General features: G+C 45.9%; 1 protein-coding gene across 2 annotated transcripts in view; it reads left to right on the top strand.

The window, feature by feature from the left end:
* The window catches only part of Maf (MAF bZIP transcription factor), a 352,610-nt gene that overhangs the window by 202,810 nt on the left and 123,136 nt on the right, over positions 1-26,664 (top strand). The window lies entirely within an intron of this gene.

The raw sequence follows: 26,664 nt of genomic DNA, 5'->3' as shown, positions 1-26,664 counted from the left end.
GGGATATGAAAAAGGCACCAGGATAGAGTCACGAGTGATTCTTTGGGTATGAATGAGAGCTTGGATTTTCTAGCCTATAAACTTCATTAAAGCCATTTGTGATGGGGTGCTCTAATACTTCCTTTCTGGATAAGTTGTTTATATTTCATACACAGTAAATAGTAGCTATCACCATCATCATAGTTATCATCTTAATCATCATCATCATCATCATCACTACCACCACCATCATCATCATCATTATCACCACCACAACCATCTTCATATTCACCATCATCATCACCATGACCATCATCTGAATTATCATTACGATCACTACCATCATTGCCATCATCATCTTCTTCTTCACCATGTTCTCCTCTTCCATTTCCTCCTCTTTATCATTCTTCTTTATGGTTATCATCCTTCTCCTCCTCCTCCTCATCATCATGCCCACTGAAAAGTAGCAACACCTCGATCTCAGTGAGCCCAGTTCCTCTCTTCTGGAGAACAAAGTGGGTGAGGACTCATACAAACTACCTTAGCATCTTTGATCTCAAAAAATGGTACCTGATGGTGATATAAATATGGACTTGAGGAAGAGAGGGGTGACAAAAATCTCTGGAGAGTTCACAGCCTTGAACTCTGTTGAGCAGGCAGAACTCCAGGGATCCTTGCCTCCCAATCACAGGACTTTCCCGTTCACCTTGAGGCATCAAAACTCACCTGCTATCTGAATGTGGTGGTAGACACCTGTAATTCCAGCACTGGGGAAGCTGATGTAGGAGGACCTTCTGTTTAAAACCAGCCTGCACTACAGAGGGAGAGCCTGTCTCAAAAAATCAAATAAATAATAAAATCTCTCCTGCTTGAGTTTGACTTTTCACACTAGGGCAGATTCTTTTACTTTATATATTATTTTCTTCCTTCTTTGCTCACTAGGAGCTTTATCTCAGCCCCAGGGTGTAAACTGAGGATTAAAAAATAACACAGGTCCCAGGTCCTGTAGCAAATGATACCCAGCACACAAGTGAGGATCTGTGCAGGCTTGCATACAGTCCTATGTGTGCATATACATGCAGAAATCAGTATTTGGGGGTAACTTTCTATTATGATCATTTCCACACCTGACCCCCGCTGTTCAACACATAGTCTCTATTTGGTTTGTTACTATTCAGTGTTGTGTGAAGGAGTGAATGAGATGTAATGAAAGGCAGCAAAAGGAGAACGAAGGGAGGGAGGAGGAGGGGGAAGACAAATGACCTCTTGTAGCTTCCCATGTCATTTCACTTGCTCACTCCTCTATGAAATCTGTCACTCCCTTCCCCCTAGAAACCTGCCATTGGTTACACATCTGTCTCCCTTGGGAGGTCACTGGAAGCTTTATATCCCCTGTGCCTTCGCAGGGCTGTTCTATAATAGCATCATCAATAAATTCTTGCTGAATGGAAGCTTTGTAACTTAGAAATATTACCAGGTGTCACCAGAGAAGGATACACCGGAAGGGGCTCTTGAAAGATGTAAGATGAAGGAAGAAGGCTGTGGCTGCTCTTGCCTTGATTCTGGAGAGAAACTTTGGAGACAGAGGAAGAGCAGAGCTAAAGGATGGGTTAAAACAATGGGGCCCAGGGAGGCTGGGGAGGAGATTCCACAGAACAGACTCAGCTTCTTGAACTCCATCATATTCCTCTACCTCTTACATTCATTCATTCACTCTTCCTTCCATAAATGCTCCCTAGGAATTTGTTCTGTTTCAGCTCCATGTTTTAAACTGGGTGTCAAAAGACAACACAAGCCCCAGGTTCTGGAGATGAAAATGAGAGATAAGGAAAAGTCAGAGAGATGTCCCCAGGTTCTAGGCTTAGGCAGTTCCATGGCAGGGTGGCACCTTTACTTTTTTCTGGTGAGAAGATACAGGGCAGTGGATGAGTGAAGATCTCTCAGAGGAAGAGAGGGAGGGACATGCCTAAATGACCACCAGCGTGCCCTCCCCCCATAGGTCAGAGACCATGCTGGATCTTCTGCATGCTGTCTCTCAATACCTTGCAATACATTTCCATGGAGAAAGCAAGGAAGAAGAACAGGGGCAGTTGGGTGTACCAAACAAAAAGGTAAATAAAACACAGGAAGGAATCCCCCAGCTCTCAGGATCGTGAGTGTTACCTGGTTCCCACTGTTTAGGGGGATCATTATTAACTTGTTCACAGCCATTTACTAACTCCTTACTCTGAAAAATACTGTTGATTCATTGGTGAAGGGGAAGTACCTTCAATCTCTGCACTTCAGAGTTTATAAGAGGGAAGAGAAGTATCTAGAACCTCCCTGTCTGTAGGTAACAGTAAGGTGAGGATGGCACAGGAGACAATGGAGCTTCCACAGGCTTCTTTAGAGAAAATAGACCTTAACAGACTTTATCTGAGCAGGATTGGGTTTACAATAAAGTCCAGTGGGAAGCAGATACTTCCCCGTCTGTGGTGCTTTGAATGAGAATGGCCCCCATCGGCTCATGTTTTAATGCTTGATTCCTAGTTGATAGAATTGTTTGGGAAGGACGAAGAGGTGTGGCCTTGTTGGAAGAAATGTGTCACTGGGGAGTGGACTTTGAGGTTTCATAAACTCATAACATTCCAGTCAGCATTCTCTCCCTTAACATACACATTATCTCTCCTTCCCTCCCCCCTCTCACTCACTCTCTCCCTCTTTTGCTCTGCCTCATGGCTCTTATCTCAACAAGTAAGCTCTCAGATACCACTCCAGTCCCATGCCTGCCTGTCTGACGCCATGCTCCCTGCCATGATAGTCATGGACTCTACTATCCCTGGGAATCATGCTTTCTATACATATCCTTGGTCACAGTGCCTCTTCACTGCAACAGAAAAGTGACAAAGACACCATCTTATACAACCACAGCCTTCTTTGTCTTAATATCCTCTACTATGGTGGCACATTTGTTAGAACTGAAGGATCTAGAGTGACAGGCCACTGTCACCCCAAAGTTCATTGCTTTCCATGGAGTCCACCATGGGTGGTATGCATTGTACCGCTCTCAACAATAATGCATGTATCTCTTAGCACTGTGCATATCTCATAAGAATGTACGGGCATATTGTGGGGGGAGCAACTCTCCAACAAAGGCTTACACAGTAGGAGAAGAATAAGGAAATGCATTTGTTACGTGTTTTGTTGCTCTGAAGAAAATGCATGACAAAAGCAGCTAGAAGAGGAAGGGTTTGCTTTGTCTCAGTGGCAGTCACCATGGTGGGGAGGACAAGGCAACAGGCTCATGAGGCAGATGGACACTCGGCATCCTCAGTTGGGAAGCAAATCAGAGAGCCATGAACACAGAATCACAGCTCATGTTCTTCTTGGTGTTTAGCTTAGGACCCTAATGCATAGGATGCAGCCGTTCACATTCAGGAAAGGTCTTCTCCAGTTCAATTAACCTAACCTGTTAGGTTAATTGAGATAATCGCACACAGACATGTCCAGAGATTTGTTTCTTCAGGCACCCTAGATATTGTTAGGTTGGCAATCAATATTAACCATCATAGAGAAGAGAGAGCATTTTAGGAAGGAGTAAGAGTGAGTCCTGTGGTTGTAGGGAAGAGGTAGATATGAGCGTCTGCTAAGAAAATCAGTGGACATGAAGTGGAGAGGGGCCAGACAGCAGAAGAAGCCAGTGGGAAGATTGGAATCAAACCAAATAGGCCTTGGTAAGGCTCTTAAGGGGTTTCAGGACAGAATCCACTGGAGGGAGTGAATCACAGTCGGTGAGGTCAAATACGAACTTTCTTAGTAACTCTGATTCACACAGATGGAGCCTGCAGGGGCCTCCCCCTCCAGACCGCAGCCTGCCCCTCTGCAGCCAATGGTTAGGTACCCCAGTAGGTCACCACAGCCAAGACATTACCCCGTCTCCTAGTTCTTTCCAGTCTGATGTCATCTTTCCAAAGACTGGCAGCAGTTGCAAGAAGACTGTTTCAGATAGCTATTAATATTTTAACATGCTTTTAAGAAAATTTGGCCTTTTGTCGAGTCGGTCTCCAAGCAGACATATATCACAGCACATGATAGACGTTACACTTAGGCCTGTTTGGTGGGGGAAGCTGCCTTGTTTGGATTCATTTTTTAACATCTATTATTAAAAAATCTTGCTGGTGTGTGTTTGCTACTGCAGTTCCTGAGTTACTTTGCTCTGTGCACCTCCCCATGAGGGGCAGTGTGGAGCTGGTTCTGTGACCAGCTTTTTCTGAGATGACCGCTTTCTAAGCAACAACAAAAACAAAGCCACCTGGAATCCAGAGGGTGAATGAAATATCTCAGTGATAAGGAAATGATAGGCTGGCGTTGGTTTTGCACCTGGGGTAGGGGGATAAATGGTCTCTTTCCACTAATCTAGAAGGCCAGGCAAGGAAGGCCACCGGGATGAGATGCCACTGAGAATACTTAGTCTAAGAGTCAAGCCAGGGACAGTTTTAGGGAAAGGTAGTTCCGGCAGAGGGATAGCCAGTGAGAGGCTTCTAAGATTGAGAGAAGAGAGGGCTTGGTGTGTTTGTGGAACAGGAAGGAGTCTGGTGTGGCTAGAGGGTGTTGTGGGAGGAAGAAGTGGTAAAGACAGCCAGGGCTGGCTCACAAGACACAGGTTGGATGGCTAGAAAGTGATATTTTTCTGAGAACATACATATATGCATGTTGAAGCCAAACCAGTCTGTTTGTCCTTTGAGGCAGGGTCTCTCATTGGCCTGAAGTTCACCAAGTAGACTAGGCTGGCTGGCCAGTGAACCCCAGGGCTCTGCCTGTCTTCATCTTCCCAGTGCTGGGATCATAAGTGCATGCCCTCGTACTTGGCATCATTTCTGGAGGGGAAACTTGGGTCCTCCTGCTTGGGAAGCAAGCACTTGACCCACTGGACTGTCACTGCAGCCCTTACCTCCTACTTTGAAGCACTCCTTCTAGGGGTGTCCAAAGGACCGGTGATGCAGTGGCACTCTAGTCAAAAATTCCATCTGATGGCATACCTCCAGGCAACCCTACCAAGACACCAAAAGCTGAGAATAATGTGAACGTAATTAGATTCTCCAAACTGAGCTTCAGACAAAAGCTGAAACTCCAGCTCAGATTCTCCAGCAAGCACCCCCAAGGGAGCTCAGTCCACCCTCTACAGTGTAGAACACCCACCCAACTGAGCTCCACCTGAATTCTTAACCACAAGGCGAGATTTGCCATGAAAGAATGGCTATTCTAAGCCATGGTGATGGATAGTGCGACTGGAAGCCACTGAAGAGGTGACAAGAATGTGTGGTGTGGTAGCTTTGCTGAAGACAGAAAACCATGGCCACTCCAGAGTGACGTGTGGAAAGGGTGGGCAGAGGGGAGGGGCAAGACAAGAGACTCACTTTAGAGCTTAGATTACCACCCAAGCTAATGAGGGAGGGAGGAGAAGTGGGGTGGAAGGAGGAAAAGACTCGGTATTCGCTTTGAAAGAGCTCTTTGCTGGGTTCAGTGTGAGATGTTCAAGCAGCAGAAATGGAGGCTAAACCCTTGCGCCCAGAGATCTGGGGGAGGGGAGCCTGCCTTTCACGACCTCTGAAAGCGCCGGCCCTGCGTCAGTTCCATTCCTTACAGATGTTCAAATATCCAGGGAGGACAGAGGCACTGCTGCCTTTGAGCAAGTTGAAGTATGAGCAAGACAAGATGGAGGCAGGGCTTTGGTGTGTCTGGAAATCACATAGCCAGAGGACCTCCCCCCACATGGAGCACCTCACACCTCGGAGTGCCAAAGAGCTCCTGTAGGTCTTTGGTACCAGCTTTGCTTATCCATTGCAGCCCACAGTTACTGTCAGCAGATAATCCATCTCATTCCAAAGAAGGGCTCAAAACCACAGGAGTTGGCAATGTCGGTTCCATCCCCACCATTTGGAAAGTCAGAACACTGCTCTTTTTCTTTTGTGGAAACTTCCCAAATACGGTCTTGTCAGGTGAACCCCCGGGGAAAAACTTGTAGAAGAGTCATCTTATACCTCCTGATATTGACCCAGTAACAAGTCAAGTGGATGAGACTGGTTCCTCTCGTATCAGCATTTTATTTGGTCTTTGGTTGAGTCACTCCTGTGCCATTTTCCAGTGGGTAGCAGTAAGTTAGCAGATCCAAGAGTTCAGGAGAGGTCGAGGGAGGTGGAAGCCCCTGCTGAGCAGCTGGCAGCCTGGCATCTGCAGAATTTCACTTCCCTTTCTAGTTACTGCTTCACTGGGGCTGAGGCTTGGGTCTCAAAACTCTGTCCTCGGAGAAAGGATTGGTGATTTGAGATGAGTCCAGTGAACATCACTGCAGCCAGCTGCAGCCCCATCACTGAGAGCAGGAATGTGTGGGAGAAGGGTGACCCTTTCTGCTCAGGCTCTGGGCTTCCTCCTGACCAGCTGCATTAGGTACTTTTCTCTTTCCTGTGACAAAATGTCTGACCAAAGCAACTTAAGGAAGGGAGGGATAGTTTATTCTGGCTCACAATGAGAATATCCATCATGGTGGGGAAGGCGTGGCATCAGGGGTTCGAGGCTGCTGGTCACATGGCATCTGTTTTCATGAAGCAGAGAATGACAATGCCCGGTGCTCAGCTCACATTCTCCTTGTTATATTCTGGAGGATGTGTACAAAGCACATAGAATGGTGCTGCCTACCCTTGAAGGCAGTCTTGCCTCCTCAGTTAACTTAATCTGGAAAAACCAAATCCCCCACAGACACACCCAGAGGCTTCCTCTTTATGGTTCTAGACCCTCTCAAGTTTGCAATATTAGCCATCACGCCATTTATCTGCCCAAACATGAGGGAGGAGCTAATGCTATGGTTTCTTCAAAATTCCACCTACTCAAACTCTGACGTTTTAGATGACTGGGATTCCTGGGGTTTAACAACGGTGAAGCAGAAAACCCATTTATCTGAGCCCTGTCTGGTTCCCTTGCCTGAAAACTGAGTTTTGCAATAAAATCATGATTGTTTGAAGCCACGATGATGGATACACAGAACAGAGGGGAAGCCATGAGGAGCTTAAAGCAGAAAAAATTAAAAAGAACTATTTGCAAACACACCCACAAGCTAACAACCCAGGAGTCCATATCTCTTCCCTCAGAATTTGGGAAGTTGGAGCATCTTCCTGTCTTCAAGGAGATCATAACAAGCTTTCCAGGTACAAGAATGTTTGTCTGAACACACAGAAATCGGAGTGGGGGGTGGGAAAATGGGGATTCTGGGATAAGTCTGACTGAGAATCCCAGGCAGGGGAATTGAAATGTGAGCTCCACACTCAGGGCCCTTGTCTGTGTTGTAATTCAGCCCCTGGCACACAGAGGATACTCCAGAAGTCCTTGTTGGATGAGTTTATGGGCACATCTTGCAGTTTAGCTGTGAGAGTGTAAGCAGCATTCTCAAAGTCTCTTTGCTTTTGCCTCATGTAGGTAGGAGTGGATGAAGGTCAGATAACTCATCTGTCCAACAACTACTCCTGAGCAGTTCTATGTAACAAACCCTCTTCCAAGGGCTGACCACACCAGAGCAAAAGAAGTATAAGAAACACCCTCCCCCACAGAGATGGCTTTTAGTAAGACAACAAGCTAACAACCAACCTCTAGCATGTATAGAAAAAGCTTCCTGTCACCTGAAGACATGAACGTAGGAGGGGAGATCAGAAGTCACAGACAGGGCAAAGAAGGCCCAACTAAGAAGCTGACATTGGAGCAGACTAAAGATATGGAGCTGTGGGCATCAGAGGAAATAGTACCTGCAAAGATCCTGAGGCATGACCTTTTTTCAAAGACATGCTCAGCACATATGCTAGCCAGTGCCTAAGTGAAGTTAGTGAGAATAAAATAAAAAATGAGACCAAAGGCTAGCAAGTCCTCACTGGTGAGGACATGAAGGTCATTTGGAAAAGGACTTCGGTGTTTACTCTGAAAATGGGTAGAATGGTTCTAGGAATGTGTGAGGCACACAGTAGGCACTTCACAAATAATTCTGAGCAAGGTTACCTTGTGTAGTCATCGTTCCCAAAACACTGCTCTTGGGCGGGGGAGGCTCTGGGACTCTGGAACAGGAGTCCTAAAAATGTCTTGGATCTGGTCTTGATGAGTAGCGGGAAGTACTGTCACCTCTTGCTCCTAATTAGCTCGGCATTACCTCCTTGGATGATGGTTCCAGGGCCTTGACTACTCAGATGCAGCCCGTGCAGGAACTTTAGAGAGACGTAAGGGCTTGCACCAGACAAGAGGGAAAGCCTTCCAGCCAGTTTCCAGCCTGGAGGATTCTCAGGCTCCAAATCCAAAGAAGGTGCCTCTCTTCCTGCCCGATGGGACACTAGGAGGCACCGGCAAGCTGGGAAGTCTCCAGGTTCTGTGCAAGCCTGCAGAGCCCCACTCAGCTTGGCTCTTTCTGCATTCGCTACTGTGGGACAGAGTGTGTGATGGCACAGAAACCATGAATATGTTTGTCCCTGCATTTGCCTCTGCCAAGACCTGGAGCACAGAAACACCGTGGGAGGAACCTGGTTTTACAACGGCCTGGTAGAGGCAGAGCAAAGGAAGTACCAAGTGTGGCTTATGAAGAAGGGTCTTTATGCACGAAGGGCTATGGTTTACCAGGGCTGTGCTGGTGGCTAGGATGGAAGCCAGCAGGAGTGTGTGGATATTTCTGGACATGCCTGAATGAACTAACATTGGATGGCCATACTGTGCAAGAGCTCAGCAGTCACCTGTGGCTTCGTCTTGGATGTTCCTTTTGTAGTGGATATTTCACTGAATGGCTCTGGGTGGGTGTGTCCCTGGAGCCTCCTGGCATCCTTGGAGAACTGTCATTTGACAGGTGAAGAAGATGGGACAGGGTGTTGAGACTTGGGTGTCATGGTCAGGAAGTTCTCCTCCGAGGCACTTGAAGTACCTCCAGCACTTGGGGTGGGAAAAGTTGTCTGCTTCCAAAGATCACAGAGAAAATAGAAAGTCATCGTGAGACTGGAAGACAGGTGACAGCATTTCCATGTAAGGACTCTGACTTTCAGGGACATGTGCTCACAGCAAGCTCTATTTTTTACCACAGTGACTTAGACACAGAGAGGGGCCAGTCCTCCAGTGCATACAGTCAGAAGACCCATGGACTCAGATGTGCAAAGACACTGCAGGGCATCTCCTCACTCAGGGACTGCTGGGGAGGAAGACAAGCTGAAGCATGTGACAGAGACAACAAAAGTCATACTCACCAATAGGGAAAAGACACCCAGACATCACACAAATATTTCTGGCCTTTCAAACGAGCAAGGCAGGCTGTCCCTCTTTCCCAGGAGGGCTTTGGAGCAACCCCACTTCATGCCAGGAGAGACCAAGCAAGCAGCTCCAGGTACCAGGGCTAGAAGGTAGCCAGCCAGGCAGGGAACTAGGGGAGCATCATGGTTTTCTTCCTGTGCTGCTGCATAAGAACTTCCTCCAGTGAGGCTGTCCTGGGCTTATATTCAGGCAAGACGAAAATTGAAATAATTGAAGGAACTCAGGTTTCCCCTATTTTTAAATATCAATGATAAGATCTGAACTCATATTCTTGGCACATTTTGAGCAGATGTTCTCTTTTGAGCAGGCTTTCCATCATTTTTCTCTTCTTCCTTTCTTCCTCCTCTTTTTCCTCCTCCCTCCTTCCCCTTTTTCTTCTCTTTCTGTCTATCTCTCTCTCTCCACCCTTCTCCTCTCATTTCTTTTTTCTCTGTTTTGTACCACATCAGATTTACACAAACCAACAGTATCCTTTCCACTTCATTTTTCATATGGGTTTATAGCTATTAATATTAAAATGCCCGCTCTGTGGAGGAGAGGAGATGATGTGGTGCCTGTGCTGCCAGGCAGAGGATGAAGTTACATTTCACATGCTTTCGAATCCCAGTGGAAATCCCGTGAGATAGGTATCGCCTTCCACCCAGCTAAGACATTGAGGTGCAGAGAGGGACAGCCTTCCCCCAAATGACAGAGCCTCGTGTAGTCCATCTGGATTTCCTGTAGCAGAGTAGCTGGTCCTGGGACCAGAGCTCTTTCTATTGGACCAAGCACATTTTGCTTTCAACATAATCTCATTGCAAAATTCCACCCACGTGTTTCTACTTCTCAAAGTCATGGCTTCCTTCCCACCTTGAACTTGAAGGCTGGGCATCCACAGAGGGCTGAAAATGAGGTGCCCAAGACCTCTTTATGGGGTGAAGTTTTTATTTTAATACTCTCCCAAGTTTGAATACACATGCATTGAAGGCTGCTGTCTGGAGAATGGACTACTGAGCTAGCTTGGAGGTGACTTATGCTGCACTAATCTGAGTCAAAGAAGTCACGGCTACAATTCTAAAATTCCAGAAGGTTCCCCAGCCAATTACGTTGCAGTTGGGACACATTTCCTCTTAGAAGAGAAGAAGCAGAGGACTGGTGAGGTGGTTCAAGGGGCAGAGGAGATTCCTGTGCCTGGCAACATGAATTTGATATCCAGAATCCACATAAATGTGTAAGGAGAGAACCACGAAGTTGTCCTCTGACCTCCATATGTACCGGCCATGACACATATGTTCCCATGCACACACATCATGTTTACCCATACAATAGTAATATTTTTTTAAAAAAAGAACAGAAATGTAACATCTGACTCTTTTGACCAGCACAAAGGCCTACATCATTTTTGAGAGTTGGTACAAAATGAAGGTATGGGCTGAGAGGGAAAAGGTACCTGCCTCAAAGCCTGATGACCTGAGTCTGATCCCCATGACCCATGTGATAGAGAGAGACAACCTCCACATGTTATGTATGTGCATGTGTGTGCACTTAAACAAATAGACAAATGGGGAAAATATAAGGCCTAATTTAAAACAAAACAAAACAAAACAAAACAGGAAACCATACAATTAGCTACTCAGATTAACGAAAGCTAAAACTTCCTATTAGCCAAAATTTCCTTCTTTAATCTTTGTAGCACTTTAAAAATCCATTTCCTGACCTTCTAAAGAGGTAAAGTGTAATATTTTGTTAGTGTGGGTTTAAGTGTTTACTTTCACATTATTACGTATTTTAAATATGAATGTGATGCATTTACCTCACACAGGAAATCACCAAATTACACACTCATACTCAGAGGCCAGCATGAGTACATACTTCATTCTTCCCACAGCAGCACGGTAGCTGCCTAAATTACCAGCATCATTGTGCCCCTCCTCTGCCAGCCTTCACCTTGCTGAAGTGGGAGGAATGAAGGGAGATGGAATACAGGTTCGTCCCCTCTTTCCAACATCCTCACTGTCACCAGAGGAGGCTTCCCACTGCTGCAAAGCAACTCGAGGAAGACAGGGCCCAAGAGGACTCCGTGGCCATGTAAGCCTCTCAGGACATAGTCACCTTCCTGCTGTGCTCAGAGCATGTTCTGTTCTGACTAGAATTCCGGAAGCACCGGGCTGTCTAGGCCTTTGCTTCTGCAGCCATGATGGATACAACAGCTTACCTCACACTTGCTAGGTTCCTAAGTGTTGAAGGCCCACTAGAAACCTACTGTCCTTACTACAGGATCCAGGGTGATGGAGAACTTCCATGCGGAAGGCGCCAGCTATTATGGGAGAGAGAAAGCAACAGAAAACTATCTTGGCTCTTAAAGCTTCCAGCAAGAAGTAACACCCTTCCCTCTTCCAATTGCTCTGGTCATGGTACATTGCACACTAGCAACATCTCACTCCAGCAGAAGGGAAGGTGCAATACCAGGATGTGTCTAAGGGACACGGAAACACAAATATATGTGAAAATCTGTGTGTGTTCGCTCTTCTTATGACTAGAACATCACTACCAAAGAAATGGAGAAAGAGCACAGTTATGAGACATATCCAAGTGAGACTGGTTGACTTGGGATATGAGTGCAGACAATGAGGTCTGTCTTTACAGGTGCTAACCTTGACTACAATCCTCACCTCTGCCTACGTTGCCCATGGCTCTTTGGTACTTCAAGATTCTGCCCTATGCGTTTGGACATTTTGTGGTTGCTTGGTTGGTGTTGGATTCTTTTACCGCCAAATGTGTTTTACCCATATCTTGAGTTTAGCAATTCCTGATACAATTCCTTCCCAGGCTCAGGAAAAGCCTGACATCTCTCAGAAGCAAATCAGCTAAAGCCCAGGGTGTTCTGAGCACCAATCAGACAAAAAGGAGTTTTCTGAAGGAAAGGCGTGTGACATAACCTACCTGGAGTGGCTTTGTAGAGGCAGGAAGATGCAGAAGTGCTCTGAGGATGAAGTACCCGTGTGTGCAAGTGTGCAGCGGTGATAGTGTTGGTGGAATAGGTCAGGCTGTTGGTGGAATGGCTATTAGATCAAAAGCACGTCAGAGGAGCTCATTCTAATGAGTTTTTAACCCCAGGCCAAGTGCCATTTGAAAAAGCTGTCATTGGATAGTACAGTATATGTTAAATACTGCACCCTGTCAAAGATTCCATAGTTATGTAAGAAAGGTCCTTCTTGTATGATAATGATAACTTACTCTGTGAATCACAGATTATTTTTTTTCAGGCTTCACAGTTGGTATGTGGAAAGTAAAGGATGGCCTTAAGAATCGTGCTGCCTCTACTTCCTGAGGACTGGGATGACAGGCATGTGCCATCACATATGGTTTTCACAGTACAGGAGATCAAACCCAAACCTTGTGTGTGCTAGGCAAGCACTCTACCAATGGAGCTATACCTAGTTCCTACATAATCACTTTGAAGATGAGGAATTAAAACCATTTGGGCCCCAGTACAGTCTAGATCAGCCAGCTCCAAATCAGCACCAAGCTGAAGTTAGGTGGGCTGTTTAGTTTCTGTCAATGACACAAAATTGGGAAGTGGGAAGCTCAGCTGAGGAATCACCTCCATCAGACTGGCCTGTGGGTATGTCTGTGGTGGCATTTTCTTGAGTAATGGGTATGGGTGATGCCACCCTTGGGCAGATGGTCCTGGGGTGTATAAGAAAGCAATCTGAGAAAGCTGTGGAGAGCAAGCCAGTAAGCAGCACTCCTCCATGGTCTCTGTTTCAGTTCCTGCCTTCAGGTTCTGGGCTCCCTTTGGGATACTTTATAAAATATAGACTGAAATAAACCTTTTTCTCCCCTAGTTTCTTTAGATCAGTGTTTTATCACAAAAGCAGAAAGCAAAGCAGAATAACAGGTCACCACCTCTTTAAACCAAACAAACTCCCCAGAGACTTCAGAGAGTGCAGACTAAGAGAAGGGAGGCCTCCAGGTCTCAGTGCATAATGAAGACATCACCCCACTGTCAATCAGTCCTTTAACAATAGATCCTCCATTCTAGCTATGTCCCAGGCTCTATGTCGGCTCCAGACATGGAGAACATTAATCCTGATATCCCTGTATTCAAGGACTCCCCTTTCTAGTAATTAATCAAGTAATTCCAGCAATTAATCAAACCATTCATCATGTAAACACACAGAGCAATGTGAAATCCCAGCTGCTAAATATGCTACAAAGAAGAATCCTGGAGAGCTGTAAGAGGGCAATGTTGGGCCTCCCCTGACAAGAGGATGGGACATAATGGGGGAAGAACAAGGCAGCCTCACCAGGGAAAAGGACCACTTAGATTGGGATCTTCATTAGGTTAAAATAACTCACTGGGTGGCCATGAGGCTGGGGCAATCTCAGCACCTCTGGGTCCCAGATAAACAATCCAAAGCCCACTCAGTGCAGGCAGGTGAACAAAACTGAGGCTTAAACCAGTCAGAGACCATTAACCTCCTGCTCTTAGCCTCTAACTAGACATGTGTTTTTAACAATGAGAAACCATCAACGAATCCCTAACAAGGAAGTTCCCAGCTTAGGCAATCAATTATTTTCTTTGTCTTGTCCTCCATGAGGACCTTATAAAGGTTTCCCCACCACACCCCATCAATGGCACTTAGATGTGTGTGTGGGGTGTGTGTGTGTGTGTGTGTGTGTGTGTGTGTGTGTGTGTGTATGTGTGTGTGCATGTGTGAGTGTGTGTATGTGTGTGTGCGTGTGTGAGAGTGTGTGTGTGTGTAATTGTATGAGTGTGTGTGTGTGTGTGTGTGTGTGTGTTCTGCTGATGACGTAGCTGAATGCCCAAGTAAACTGATTAAAATTGTAATGTGATCAGCTTTACCTTTCAGCGAGCATGTGTACAGAAGGGTTTAACCAGTTTCCCCTTTCATTGTACATGCACAATGGCTCAGCCTCCTAAAGAGGCACTAGTGGAGATCTCACAGGTCAGGGCCTCCTGCTCAAGGATTCGCTTTGCGGATAATTATGTCAGGACTTGGATCCAAAAACCATACGAACACTCCCAGGGTGGAAAAGACACATAGATGCTGGAAAATGATAGGAGGGGACTACTCAAGCATCCTGCCAACTTCTCTAAATGGCACAGGGTTGGGAAACAATGTCCCCCTTTGGGACCCTTCCTGACATGTTTGATGTGTATCTACGACTACATGTCCTCAATAGATTCAACCACAAACTCTCTGTCCACCCCATGAAGCACATTCTTCCTTCTGCTGGTCCTAATTTCAGCAGATGGGGTTGCCTGCCACCCACCCAGGCCAGCTGGGACATCTTCTGAATGTCTCTCTGACCAAGTACCAAGTACCATTCAAGAGCCGAGACTTCAATGCTCATCATGCCTCTTGTCTGCTTGCTGGTCTGTTCACCTTAAGTCTCAGTCTTCTGAAACAGTCCTCGACACAGCTGAAGTCATTTGGTAAAGTTCACATCAGTGGCTCCAGCCTTCAAAACCTGCCAATGGCCAATTCCCTAAGTAGCAATTTTCTATGACACATGATCTCTTTTTGCCTACCTTCCCATCATCATCTCTGAGACCTCTCTAATAATCCTTCCAAGCCAGTTAGCTACCTTTGTCCTGGCCTCCTCTGAACCACTAGCATCCTTCCATAGGTCACATGCTTTTATGTTCTGAGTATCAGTTCTTTTTCATGCCTTGTTCAGATGTCCATCCATCTAGTGATCTCCTACAACCTATTTTGAATTCCCTCTTGCAAAGTCTATCTCCAGTCTCTAGGCAGAATTCATCATCCCTTCCCTTCTGTTTCTATGTTTTTATTAGATCTCCATTTTGACTCCAATCTAATTTGTAGTATTTTAATGTACCTCCTCCACTAGGGTAACAGATCTTCAAGAGGGAGGATGCCCCCCTATGCAGGCATGTATACACACACACACACACACACACACACACACGCACGCGCACGTGCGCTCGCACACATATAGATACATAGACACATATACATGCATGCACACATGTAAACACATAGATACATACACATAAATGCTTGCATACTTGCACATATATTGTAAGTTAAAAGCATTATACATGATCTTCAATTTTGTATCATTCAACTAGTCTTTAGTTTGTCCCTCTTCTCAGCAATATTCCTCCCTCTTAGGATGGTGTGGAAGTGTGAAGGCAGTTTCTGAAGATGCAGTGAGTTTGAAGATGGACTATTAAGTTTCTATGTAAGGTTAACCAGATCAACAGCTGGACAGTTAATCTCAAAATAAAGAGAGGAACCATGAACACTGATATTGCATTTTTCTTTAACCTAAAACAAGCGTGCATACTCTCTCCCACTCTCTTGGGTCAAACAAGGCACTCTAACTGCATGTTTCCATAAATCATGTCCACAGTGTCAAATGTGCATTTTACAGTTCCACTTCCTCTTTGGAGATATCTAAAGCATGCAGTCCAGCACGTTCATGCCCATAGGTTGTTGTTCAAACTTTCTGAATAGGTATCCTCTTGAGAAGACTATTTTTAAAACATTATTTATTACATGTGTATCTGTGCATGCTCGTGTGCACATATGCATGCCATAGTGGGTATGTAGAAGTCAGAGGACAATTTCCAGTAGTCATTTCTCTCTACCACATGAATCCCCAGGCTCACACTCAGGTCATCAGGCTTGGTAGCAAGCACATTAACTCACTGTGCCATCTTGCCACCCCAAGATGACTAATAAATAGCTACCTTGTATATTGATGGCCAATCTTCGTTGTCATCTTCACACACCTGGCAATTAAGGATTTGCTGCTATTGTATTGGTCTGTGTACATGTCTGTGGGGTATTTTCTTGATTGATAGTTAATATAGGATGGACCAGCCCACTGTGGGCAGTACTGTCACTGGGCAATTGGTCTTGGGCTGTATAAGAAAGCTTGCTGAGCAAGCCCAGAGGTGAGAGGGAGGGAGAGGAGGAGAGAGTAAGGGAGAGAGAGAGAGAGAGAGAGAGAGAGAGAGAGAGAGAGAGAGAGAGAGAGAGAGAGAGAAAGAGAGAGAGAGAGAGAGCAGACAAAGCATTTTGCCTCTATGCTTTCTTACCTTGATCTCGTTCCCTGACATCCCTCTGTAACCTATAAATTAAATAGGCCCTTCCCTCCCCCACATTCCCTTTGGTTATGGTGTTTATCATAACAATACAAAGTAACTAAAACATGTGCTAAGAACTTTCTATGAATCACTGAGTCATGTGCTTGGCACCTATGCTCCCATGTCACTGTCCCAGCACCACCAATAGCACAAAGCTTTGAAGCAAGCATGGTTTTCTCCCTCCGGGAGGTAACTTGTTGTGGCAGGGTATCTGTGTGAATGGATCATAGTAATGTTGGTAACACTGCTAAGAAGCCAACATCTCTGAACTATTCCATCTGAAATAGACAAGCAAGCAAGGCTACAAGCCTCATTGTACGTTCAAGGCAGCTGCTTGAATACTTACTTAGCAAAATTCACTCAATTCTCATGAGCTTATAATGAGATAAGAATTGTTCATGCCATTGTTTTTCAAGATTCTATTTCCAATATGTGTACATGTGTGTGCGCACGTGCATGTAGTACCCGCAGAGAAGAGCAGGTCAGATCCCTTGCAGCTGGATTTACAGGTAGTTGTGAGACACACAATGTGGGTGCTGGGAACTGAACTTGGGTCCTATGGAAGAACAGCAAGTTCTCTTAAGTGCTGAGCCCCCTCTCCAGTCCTAATGTCTTTGTTTTTAAGATGAGTGTGGTGGTTTGAAAGAAAATGGCCCCCAAAGGGAGTGATAGTATTAGGAGATGAGACCTTATAGGAGGAAGGGTGTCACTGTGGCAGTGGGCTTTGAGGTCTCTTTTGGTCAAGCTTCCCTCTGTGTGACACTGAGACCACTTCCTGTTGCCTGCAAGATGTAGAACTCTCAGTTCCTTCTCCAGCACCATGTCTGCCTGTGCACCACCATGTTCTGCCATGATGATGAGGGACTAAATCTCTGAACTGTGAGTGAGTCACCCCAATTAATTGTTTTCCTTATAAGAGTTGCCGTGGTCATGGCGTCTCTTCACAGCAGTAGAAACTCTAAGCATGATGAAACAGAGGCACTGCTAATAAATCTCCTAAGTCGAGCTGGGCAGATACAGCCAGGGGGTTGGTTCCAAGGCCCACCCTCCTAATCAGAAACAATGGCAACAGGGTTAGCAATTTTTAGCTTGAACTGTTTTGGAAATGATGAAACCAAATGGCAATCAGTTTGCTCAGATGCTTGCCACCAAGCAGTCTGGTCTTCTCCTCTTCTTTCCACCCACATGTCTGTCTGCAGGAGTTTATACATTTAGTTTTGGTTTGTTGTTGTTTTCTTGATCCCTTCACAGTCTCCCTAAAATTGAAATCGAAATGAAGCCAGTTTGTGGGGCACTGAACACCCACTTTACCTTAGAAGCCAAAAGACCACCAAATCTGAACATAAAACAACCTAGAAAATCAATTTTCTGTGCAGACACAATTTCTCTTGAAAGGTGACACAGTCCTTTAAAAATAGCTATGGCCTCCATTGTGCACAGATACTGACAGCGACTGACAGCTTTTAGGGAGGTATAACATTCCCAGGCAGTCAGCCTGCATGGTTCTACAAGATACTGATCAGTAATTCGATCCGGGGTAGAGTGCTAAATGTTGGAGGTTAAGCTGCCGTGTTCTTATTACTAATCAAACTGCAACATCATGCCTCAATCTCCTCAGGCCCTGCAAGGAAGGGGCAAATTATTGAGAGATACCAGCCCTGACTCCAGGCTTTACAAGTCTTGCTTGTTGCCAGCATCCTTCATGACTCCATCCAGATGAGGGGCTCTGAGGGCTCCCAGTGGATGCTTGGAGATTAGGGTTAAATGACAACCAAGCCAGCCTCCCTCTGCTCTTGTAATGCAGAGATTACAAAAAGAGATATGGGACATTGGAGCAAACTCCTGGAAAGTTTCTTCAGGTGTGTGTGTGTGTGTGTGTGTGTGTGTGTGTGAATGCATGTGTGGGTAACATGCTTATAAGAGAGTGGATGTGCTGGTGTGTGCATGTGCATTTTGAGGCCTAAAGAAAACTTCAGGACCTACCCATTAGGTGCTATCAGTGTTGTTTTGTTTTGTTTGTTTGTTTTGAGACAGGGTCTCTCACTGGTTTGGAACTCTCCATGAAAGCTAGCCAATGAGCCTCAGGCATCCTCCTGTTTCCACTCCCCAGCACTTGAATTACAATGTATGTCCTCATGCCCAACTTGGCTTTCATTTTTTATTAATTTTTGAATGTTTCATGCAATATGTTTTGCATTTACCTCTTCCCCCAACTCTTCCCTGATCCACCAATTCCCTATTTACCCAACTTGCTGTCCTATTATTATTATTATTATTATTATTATTATTATTATTATTATATCCATTAAGACAAATTTGTGCTCCCCAAATACTCTTGGGTCTGTGGTCTTCCACCAGAGTGTGTTCCACTTACCAGGGACTACAGTCTAGAGAAACTGTCTCTCCCTCTCCCAGCAGTAACAATTGCAAATAGCTCCATGTGTAGGGGTGAGATTGTGTACACAATGCCCTTCTCCACAGGGAGACTGAGGCTGGCTTGAGTTTGCACAGGTGTGGGGCATGCTGTTCCAGCCACCATAAGTTCCTATGTACAGCTGCCCTGCTCTGTTCAGAATGGACAAGAGTCCTGGTGGTTATAAGACAATCACTTTACTTAGTTTTCTCCCTGGACACTCACTAGTGGCTGAAGGAATTTCTCTGGGACCCGCTGCTCCTTGGCACTCTTGAGTCCTTTACAAAATTTATTATTAAACAGGCAATGCTTTCACCTGCAGGAAGAGACCCTCATTCTGCAATCCATCTCCAGATCATTGCGTCTTTAAGGAAAAGGACTTAAAAGAAATCAGGTCTGGCTGGCATGTCAACATTTGAGTAGAATTGTGTCATAGCCTTGGACTCTGCCTTCTGACCAACAAGCATCATCAAAATTAAAAATAATCACAGATGGAGAGCATGGAGCTGAGTGAGGTCAAAGGTCAGACTGCCTTTCCTATGCTCATCATTTAAAGGTCAAAGCTGATGCTGGTGTGACTGGGACACAGTCTGCAAGTATATGGTTTAATGCTGGCCATTGTAATCCTGCATCCAATCTAAGTATTCTGGGATCTCTGCCTCTTCCCGAGGAACCACTGTCACTTTTAGGTTCCATTAAAGGTCCCCAGCCCTCCGGGCCTTTCCTCTGCAGGCAGGGGCTGCTGTGTGAGGCAGCTGTGCTAGGATAAGCTGCTGGAACTCTTACCACAACACACAAGGCTATAATGTCAGTGCAGATGGTCCCTAAGTGGCCATCTGAGCACCGTGTGTGCTGGACAGAGGTGCTGTTTGTTCTGTACTCTGACCAAGTATATCACACAGCTCTTAAGCTACAGGTGAGTCATTGGGGTGCTGGTCCCCCAAAGATCAGCAGAACCTGAGCAAGAGATAACATTCATTCCTCTGTACACAGATGTCAGATCCTGAGCAGGAAAGAGAAGTTTCGTCTTCACCCACACCATTCTTGGTGATAGATGGAAGACACCAGAACCAGAACTCCATACTGCAGCTTTGTACTTAGATGCTGTTGGGGCATTTAGGAAGGTGGCCATGGTTCAAGTTGCTTCCCTACAATCACAATAAACTGACCTCTGAGGTGAGAGAAGGTGGAGGCAGGTATGGATTCCAGGCAGCAGGAATACAGCATGCAAAGCCCTCATGGAGTGAGGACTAAGAGTAGCCTGAGGGAACTATAAATTACTCAGTGAGAAAGGGCAGAGGGTGCAAAGAGAGCTGCCCAAGTAGACACTTGTCTTGCTATTTGACGTCAGAGCTGTGAAAATCCAGAAGCTTCGGACGCCAGACAGTCAAGGTGTTGGTAGCTAGTAAGGACCTATTCTAAAAATTGCCCTGGTTATGGGGAGATTGGGTTACAAGGCATCAAGAGTGGAATCAGAGTGAGCAAGTAGAAGTCTACTGCAATGGTCCAGGCAAGAGGTGGTGGTAACTCAGACTAGGGTGGTAACAACTGAATTGGGAGAAGAGCAAATCTGAGAAATACTAGAAGGTCAAAAACTCAGGACTGGCAATGACCCAAAGTGTTAACCTGGGGGATTGTTAATAAGAATCGTATAGCATCCCCTGTGATCAGGGAAAGCAGTTTGGCACTGGATCTGTACCTGTAAAACCTCCGAAATATAAAAATTAAAATTAGAAAGAGTTTTTGTAGAACTGGAAATTGTATTTTGATGTGTGTATGGATGTTTTGCGTGTGTGTGTGTGTGTGTGTGTGTGTGTGTGTGTGTGTGTGTGTACCACATGAATGAATGCCTGATACTCATGGAGGCCAGAAGAAAGTTGGATCCACAACAAATAGAGTTATTGACAAGTTGTGAGGCACCGTGTAGGTGCTGAGAACTGCATCCCAAATCCTCTGCAGAGTATCCAATACCCTTGAGTACTGAGCCACCTCTCATGCCTCAGAAGCTGTATTAAGCTACCTCCAATATCTAGCACTGGATCTGCATGGAGGCAGGGAGGGGTGTCTCAAATAAGTAATAATTGAGTGGATGTGGAAGGCAGGTTCAGAGAAGCGTGCTCAGAGCCAGGAGGTAAAAATGAGTGGGGAGATGGATGCTAGGATGCAGAAACAGGAGGTATGGCACTGAAGATGTGGAGACAGGGGGAGGGCAGGACAGCTGGAGTGTCCTTGATGCTAGGCAAGGAGGGCTCCATGCACTAAGTGTAAGACTTAGTGAGAGATCAAGAATTCAGAAGGCAATTGCTACTGCTAAGCTGGCTGCAGTGAAGGTGGACTTGCATATGGGCAGGAGCACAAAGACAGTTCTATGCCTGAAAATTTCTTGCTCTGTAGTTAAAATCAAGAGCTTTCAAGAACAGACATTTGGAGAGATACGTTGTAAGGATGATAGGGTTGTGCATTTGTGTATGTGTGTGAATGCCCATGCATATGATGTATGTAAATGAGTGTATATGTTTATATGTGTGTGTGTGCATGTGTCTGTATGGGATGAATGTGTGAGTATATGTGTGTGAATTCATGCATGAGCTCACATATGAATGTAAAAATGTGACTAAAAAGAAGAGGAGCTGGGCGGTGGTGGCGCACGTCTTTAATCTCAGCATTCAGGAGGCAGAGGCAGGCGGATCTCTGTGAGTTCGAGGCCAGCCTGGTCTCCAAAGCAAGAACAAGGAAAGATGCCAAGCTACACAGAGAAATTCTGTCTTGGGGGGAAAAAGAGAGAGAGAGAGAGAGAGAGAGAGAGAGAGAGAGAGAGAGAAGAGGAAAGAGAGGGGCATCTAGAAACACTAACTATAGAAATTTGGAAATTGTGTAAGTTCCATTCAAAGAAACTTCATCTCCCTTACAGAATGGTAACCATATGATAAGAAGCTCAGGGCTGGTGGTGGTTTGAATAGGAATGGCCTCCATAGACCCATGTGTTTGAATGCTTGGTCCATAGGGAGTGGCTCGACAGAAGGTGTGGCCTTGTTGGAGTAGGTGTGGCTTTGTTGGAGGACATATGTCACTAGGGAGTGGGCTTTAGAATCTCAGAAGCTCAAACCCAGGCTCAGTGGTTCACAGTCACTTCCTGCTGCCTGCTGATCCAGATCTAGAACTCTCAGCTCCTCCTCCAGCACCATGTCTGCCTGCAGGCCACCATGGTAGCCAACCCCCTTGCTACATGCAGACATGCTTCTGGTGGGCCTGGGGTGACAGTCAAAGTTCTAGCTGTCCCTCCAGCATGGACTTCACAAGGGAAGTTCCAGTTCACATGGTGTGTCTCCTACCACTTCTTCTTGGGCACTAGAAGTGGTTTCCATCTAGATTAAAACAGCTCTACATGAATGCTGTGTGCTTTTTCTGTTAAGCCACAAACAAACAGTGGACAAGGACAGATTCCAAGAGAGAGATGAAGCTGAGGGGTCTTAGATAATATAAACCTGGGAGGCAAATGCATGTCCTCTAATGCCTGGTCCCCAGCTCTGCCCCTCAGATCCCTCCTTCGTTTTCAGAATTGTAGGCCATGGCAAGACCCTGGATCTGCAACTCTCCCACTGTGAAGGACCGTCCTGGGGCTACATGAGGCTCTACTATTGGTATAAGATTTGGTTATAAATTGGAGTCTTCTAGTGAGCCAAGGAACTGGGAGAGCAATGGAAAATGACTGGCAGGCACACAACCTCTTGGGTGTCTTTTTCCTTCCTGCTCCATCTCTGGGGGAAGCAGACCCCAGCCGAGCTGTCCCCTCACTGGAGACCATGCCTACTTTGTGCTGTAAACTCAATTCCCACCTGGCTCCTACCACTTGCAATTAGAGATCCAATTCTATTTTAGGAACATGGAATGCATTTTCCAAGAGGGAACTGTGACATATCAGGGAGTCGAGTCCAAACTCAGCTAAGGCATTGTGGGAGTTTGGGGAAGGACCCCTCCAGAAGATAAGCTTTGGATGAACTGTCCTAGAGTGAGCGATGACTTCAATGGTGGAGGCCAAAGTGTAATCTTATCAAAGAAAAAAAAATCTTTTCTTTTCCTGCCAACTTTGGTTTTAAAATGTTAGGAAATAACTTCCGACTGTTTCCCAAACAGCTCTGTTCTTCCCCGGTGCCTCGTCAGCTCTCTGGTCCTGTCTCCCACATTCCACACTCTCAATCTGACACTGTCTCTGTACAGTCAAGGTGCCAGATTTGTTTTTGTATGTCCCTCTTTGTGTGCATGCATACGCACATTTATCAGCAGCATGACTCCTCTTACTTTTGAGACAGATCGTTTCTTTACCCGTGGCTCTGAGCACAAGCATAGATAGAAGACCCGTCAAGGTGGAGAAGTGCTAGCTAACTAAAATGCACCTAAGAGTTGGGCATGGTGGAGCATGCCTGTAATCCCTACATCAGAGTTGCTGAAACAAGAGAATCACAGCAACTCGGAGGCCAGTCTAAGGTACCTAGTGGGCTTCAGACGAACCTGGGCTGGAGAGGGAGATTCTGTCTCCAAACACAAAACTGAAAGTTCACCCAAGGAGTTCCTCCTCCTGGAGGGTGTTGTTTCCCTGGACATCAGAAGGCTCACACTCATTTTCCTTCTCCATCGTTGATTCATTTAGCTCCTAAAAAGATGTCGGCTGTCACAACACGGTCACTCCATTCCGCCTCCCAGACCTGACTTCTGTTCCTAGCTATCCATGTGTGGCTACCTTTCCTTGCCTCTCTCAGCCTCAGTGGCTTCTCTCCTGTGTATCTCCACTCATCCCCTCAGGTGGAAAGTGTCCATTGACCACTCCTAGCTACTCTGTGAGCCTTGCCAAAGGTTCAGTGCCTGTTATCCACCACAGCAAAGGGGGGTGCCTACCATTCTTCAGGGTCTGGATTCTTTCTGCCTGGCCCCAACATTACCTCTATATTCCTCTTCTCTTGAGGGCTCAATGTTCAGTGAAATGGTCCTCTCATAGTTGCCCACTAAATTCTTCTGTCTGACACAATAGTCAAGACATCCTGGTGGTCAAGACATCCTTCCAAAATATTTCTGAGTCTAGAAAGCCTAGAAGGATGGTTGTAATGTTATGAAATTACTTGTTGCACAGTACTAGGGAAACGAACAGAAGGCATTCTATTTCCCTTGGGGACCCCAGGAATTCAGATAATCATCTTAAACATTTTTATTTAAACCTCAGCTATATTACAGACTGGCTATCCAATCTAAGAAAGACCCTCTAGTCTCCCAGGACCTCAGTCACACTTCTGAAAAAGCCAAATATTAAGAGCCTACCTTTCAGGGTCTTGGAAGATTTAGGCAACATTACTCAAGGATCCCAGAAGCACATGACCTATGACAGGCACCCTGAAGGTGCCCATCTCCTGATGGCATCTTTCACTTCTAACTCCATGAGATGGTAGAGTCCATTGTGTAGTAAGTAGATCATGCCCATCGTGTGTGTGTTGTGGGGGGATGAACATATTCAACACAGCCAAACTTTTAAACTCAAATAGTTTCCTTTTCTCTGTCCTCCCCTCCCTGCCCTTCTCTTCCATGCTTCCTTAGATATGGGGTAAGGTCTGTAATTGTTGAACTCTTATGACACATAGCATATGACTCCCTGTTTCAAAGTCTATATACTCACATGACTATTTCACCCAACTTGGGGTCTACTGCAATCGCACCTGCCCAGCAGTGAGTTAAGACACTCTTACCACCCCTCCACCAACATCTGGCAATATCTGGAGCTATTTCAGGTTGTCACAGCTAGGTGAAGGTGTGTGCTATTGACATCTTGATAAACAGTCCATTACACACAGAGCAAGCCCTACCTGGAGGAATTATCAGTCCAGAAAGGCCAGTCATGTAATCATGGTTACCCCGAACAGCCATCTCTGTTGGTGATGCCTGAAAGCCAAATTCCTGGCTTCTTATTGACTCCACCTCTTATTAGCCTAGTGGCCTTGGGCATTTGTTTGGGAGGAGGCATAGTTTGCGATTTTGAGTGTGTGTGTGTGTGTGTGTGTGTGTGTGTGTGTGTGTGTGTTGGTGTGTGTGTGCATGGGTTCTGTAAATCAGCTCCATGTTCTTATTTTTTGCCTTTCAAGCACTTTCCCAAATGAGCTATTTTTCCTCAACCCCTGTCTCCTAATTTTTAAAATCTAATCAGAAGGGCTAGAATGCCTCACTAACAAAGCCACTCAGATGAAATGGTACACAGCCCTAGTACACAGTGCCCTGTGAATGCCAGCTACTCTTATTTTATGCAATTCCATCAACCAAGACTTAGAAGCCGCCAAGTCCTCAGCTGATGGAGAATAGAGTCAGGATTCAATCCCGATCCCTCTGGTTCCTGATCCGTGGTCTTAAGCCCTGTGTTATAATGTCTCCTTAGCCTTAGCCTGGGAACCCAAATGTCCTGGAGTACCCTGAGTAACTCTAGAAGAGATGGCCCACGTTAGTCTTGTTAAGAAACCCAATAGTGACAGGAGCAGGTGACAAGAGTCTCCTGTATGACGTTATTGTCTTAGGCCCTAAAAACTGTTGGAGCCAAGAGGAATGACCTAACTGAAGTCAAGGGTGTGGCTGCCTCAGCTTTTGGCAGGACATTTTGTGATCCAGTCACCCTCTCAGGTCCCTGGAGCAGGTGCTGTATCCCCCGAGAAAAAGTCTGAGTGAGTCTGGTTGCCTGAGCTCTGGACACTCACTTCCTGGGCAGCTCAAATCTGGAGGCAGGAACTAGGGCCAAAAGAGTAACAGTGTCATCTCAACGGGTGGCATTTCCACTCTGAAGAGTGTCCCAATATGTTCACCTCAAGCTGCAAAAGCTGAGGATACTGTCAGAGTGAATAAAGCAGCATCCCCAGAAAACTCCTCCATGGTAGGGCTGCCCAGCTACCTTACTGTACAGGTGACAAGTCAGGGCCCACGATGCCCTTCAAACTTCTACTGATACTTGTCACTGAAGACCCAACATGTCACTTCCTGTTACACCTCAATGTGGTGGGATCCAGCTCTTCCGGTCCTCTCTAGACACTCAGGAGCGGGCAGTGTGGGTGCATTTGTTTCTCTTTGCTCTTGACTGAAGCTTTGCTCTGACTAGCTAGCTGCTTAAGTTCCCACCTTGACTTCGCCCATCATGGTAGACTATGACGTGGAATTATAAGCTAAATAAGCCCTTTGTCCTCTCGTTGCCTTTTGTTCAGGGTGTTTTATCAAAGCAACAGAAAAGAAAACAGAGCACATGGAGATGCCAATTTGGGGACCACAATTATGCCACCTCTGAGTTCGAAGGGTGCCATCTGTCATCAAAAACAGAACAACAATGAAAACCTCTAGGAAATCTGGAACAAAACTTGTGAAAGCAGGCTAGGGAGCTTCTCAGTCAGGTGAAGAAGGCTAGGGAGCTTCTCGGTCAGGTGAAGAAGGCTAGGGAGCTTCTCAGTCAGGTGAAGCAGGCTAGGGAGCTGGCTCAGTCAGGGAAAATGCTTCATACCTGAGCACCAAAACCTGCACTCCATCCCAGCATCTGCAATCCCAGCCTGAGGAGGCAGAGACAAGAGCATTCCTTGAACTTGTTGGCTAGCCAGCCTAGCTGAATTCATAAGATCCAGGTTCAGTAAGAGAATCTGTGTCAAAAGATGGAGAGCAACAGAGGCAGACATCGACCCCTTGCCTCCATATGCACACATCTGGGGATGCTCCGAATATATGCATACTTAAAATAAACAAATAAAAGAAAACAAAGCTGGGGCTGGCTGTGGTGGTGCACACCTTTGATTTCCACACTCAGGAGGTGGAAGCAGGTGGATCTTTGTGAGTTTGA

Source organism: Onychomys torridus, chromosome 5, assembly GCF_903995425.1.
Source record: "Onychomys torridus chromosome 5, mOncTor1.1, whole genome shotgun sequence".
Taxonomy (NCBI): Eukaryota; Metazoa; Chordata; class Mammalia; order Rodentia; family Cricetidae; genus Onychomys; species Onychomys torridus.
The sequence above is the reverse complement of the archived record's forward strand: the minus strand, read 5'-3'. Positions and strand labels throughout refer to the sequence as shown.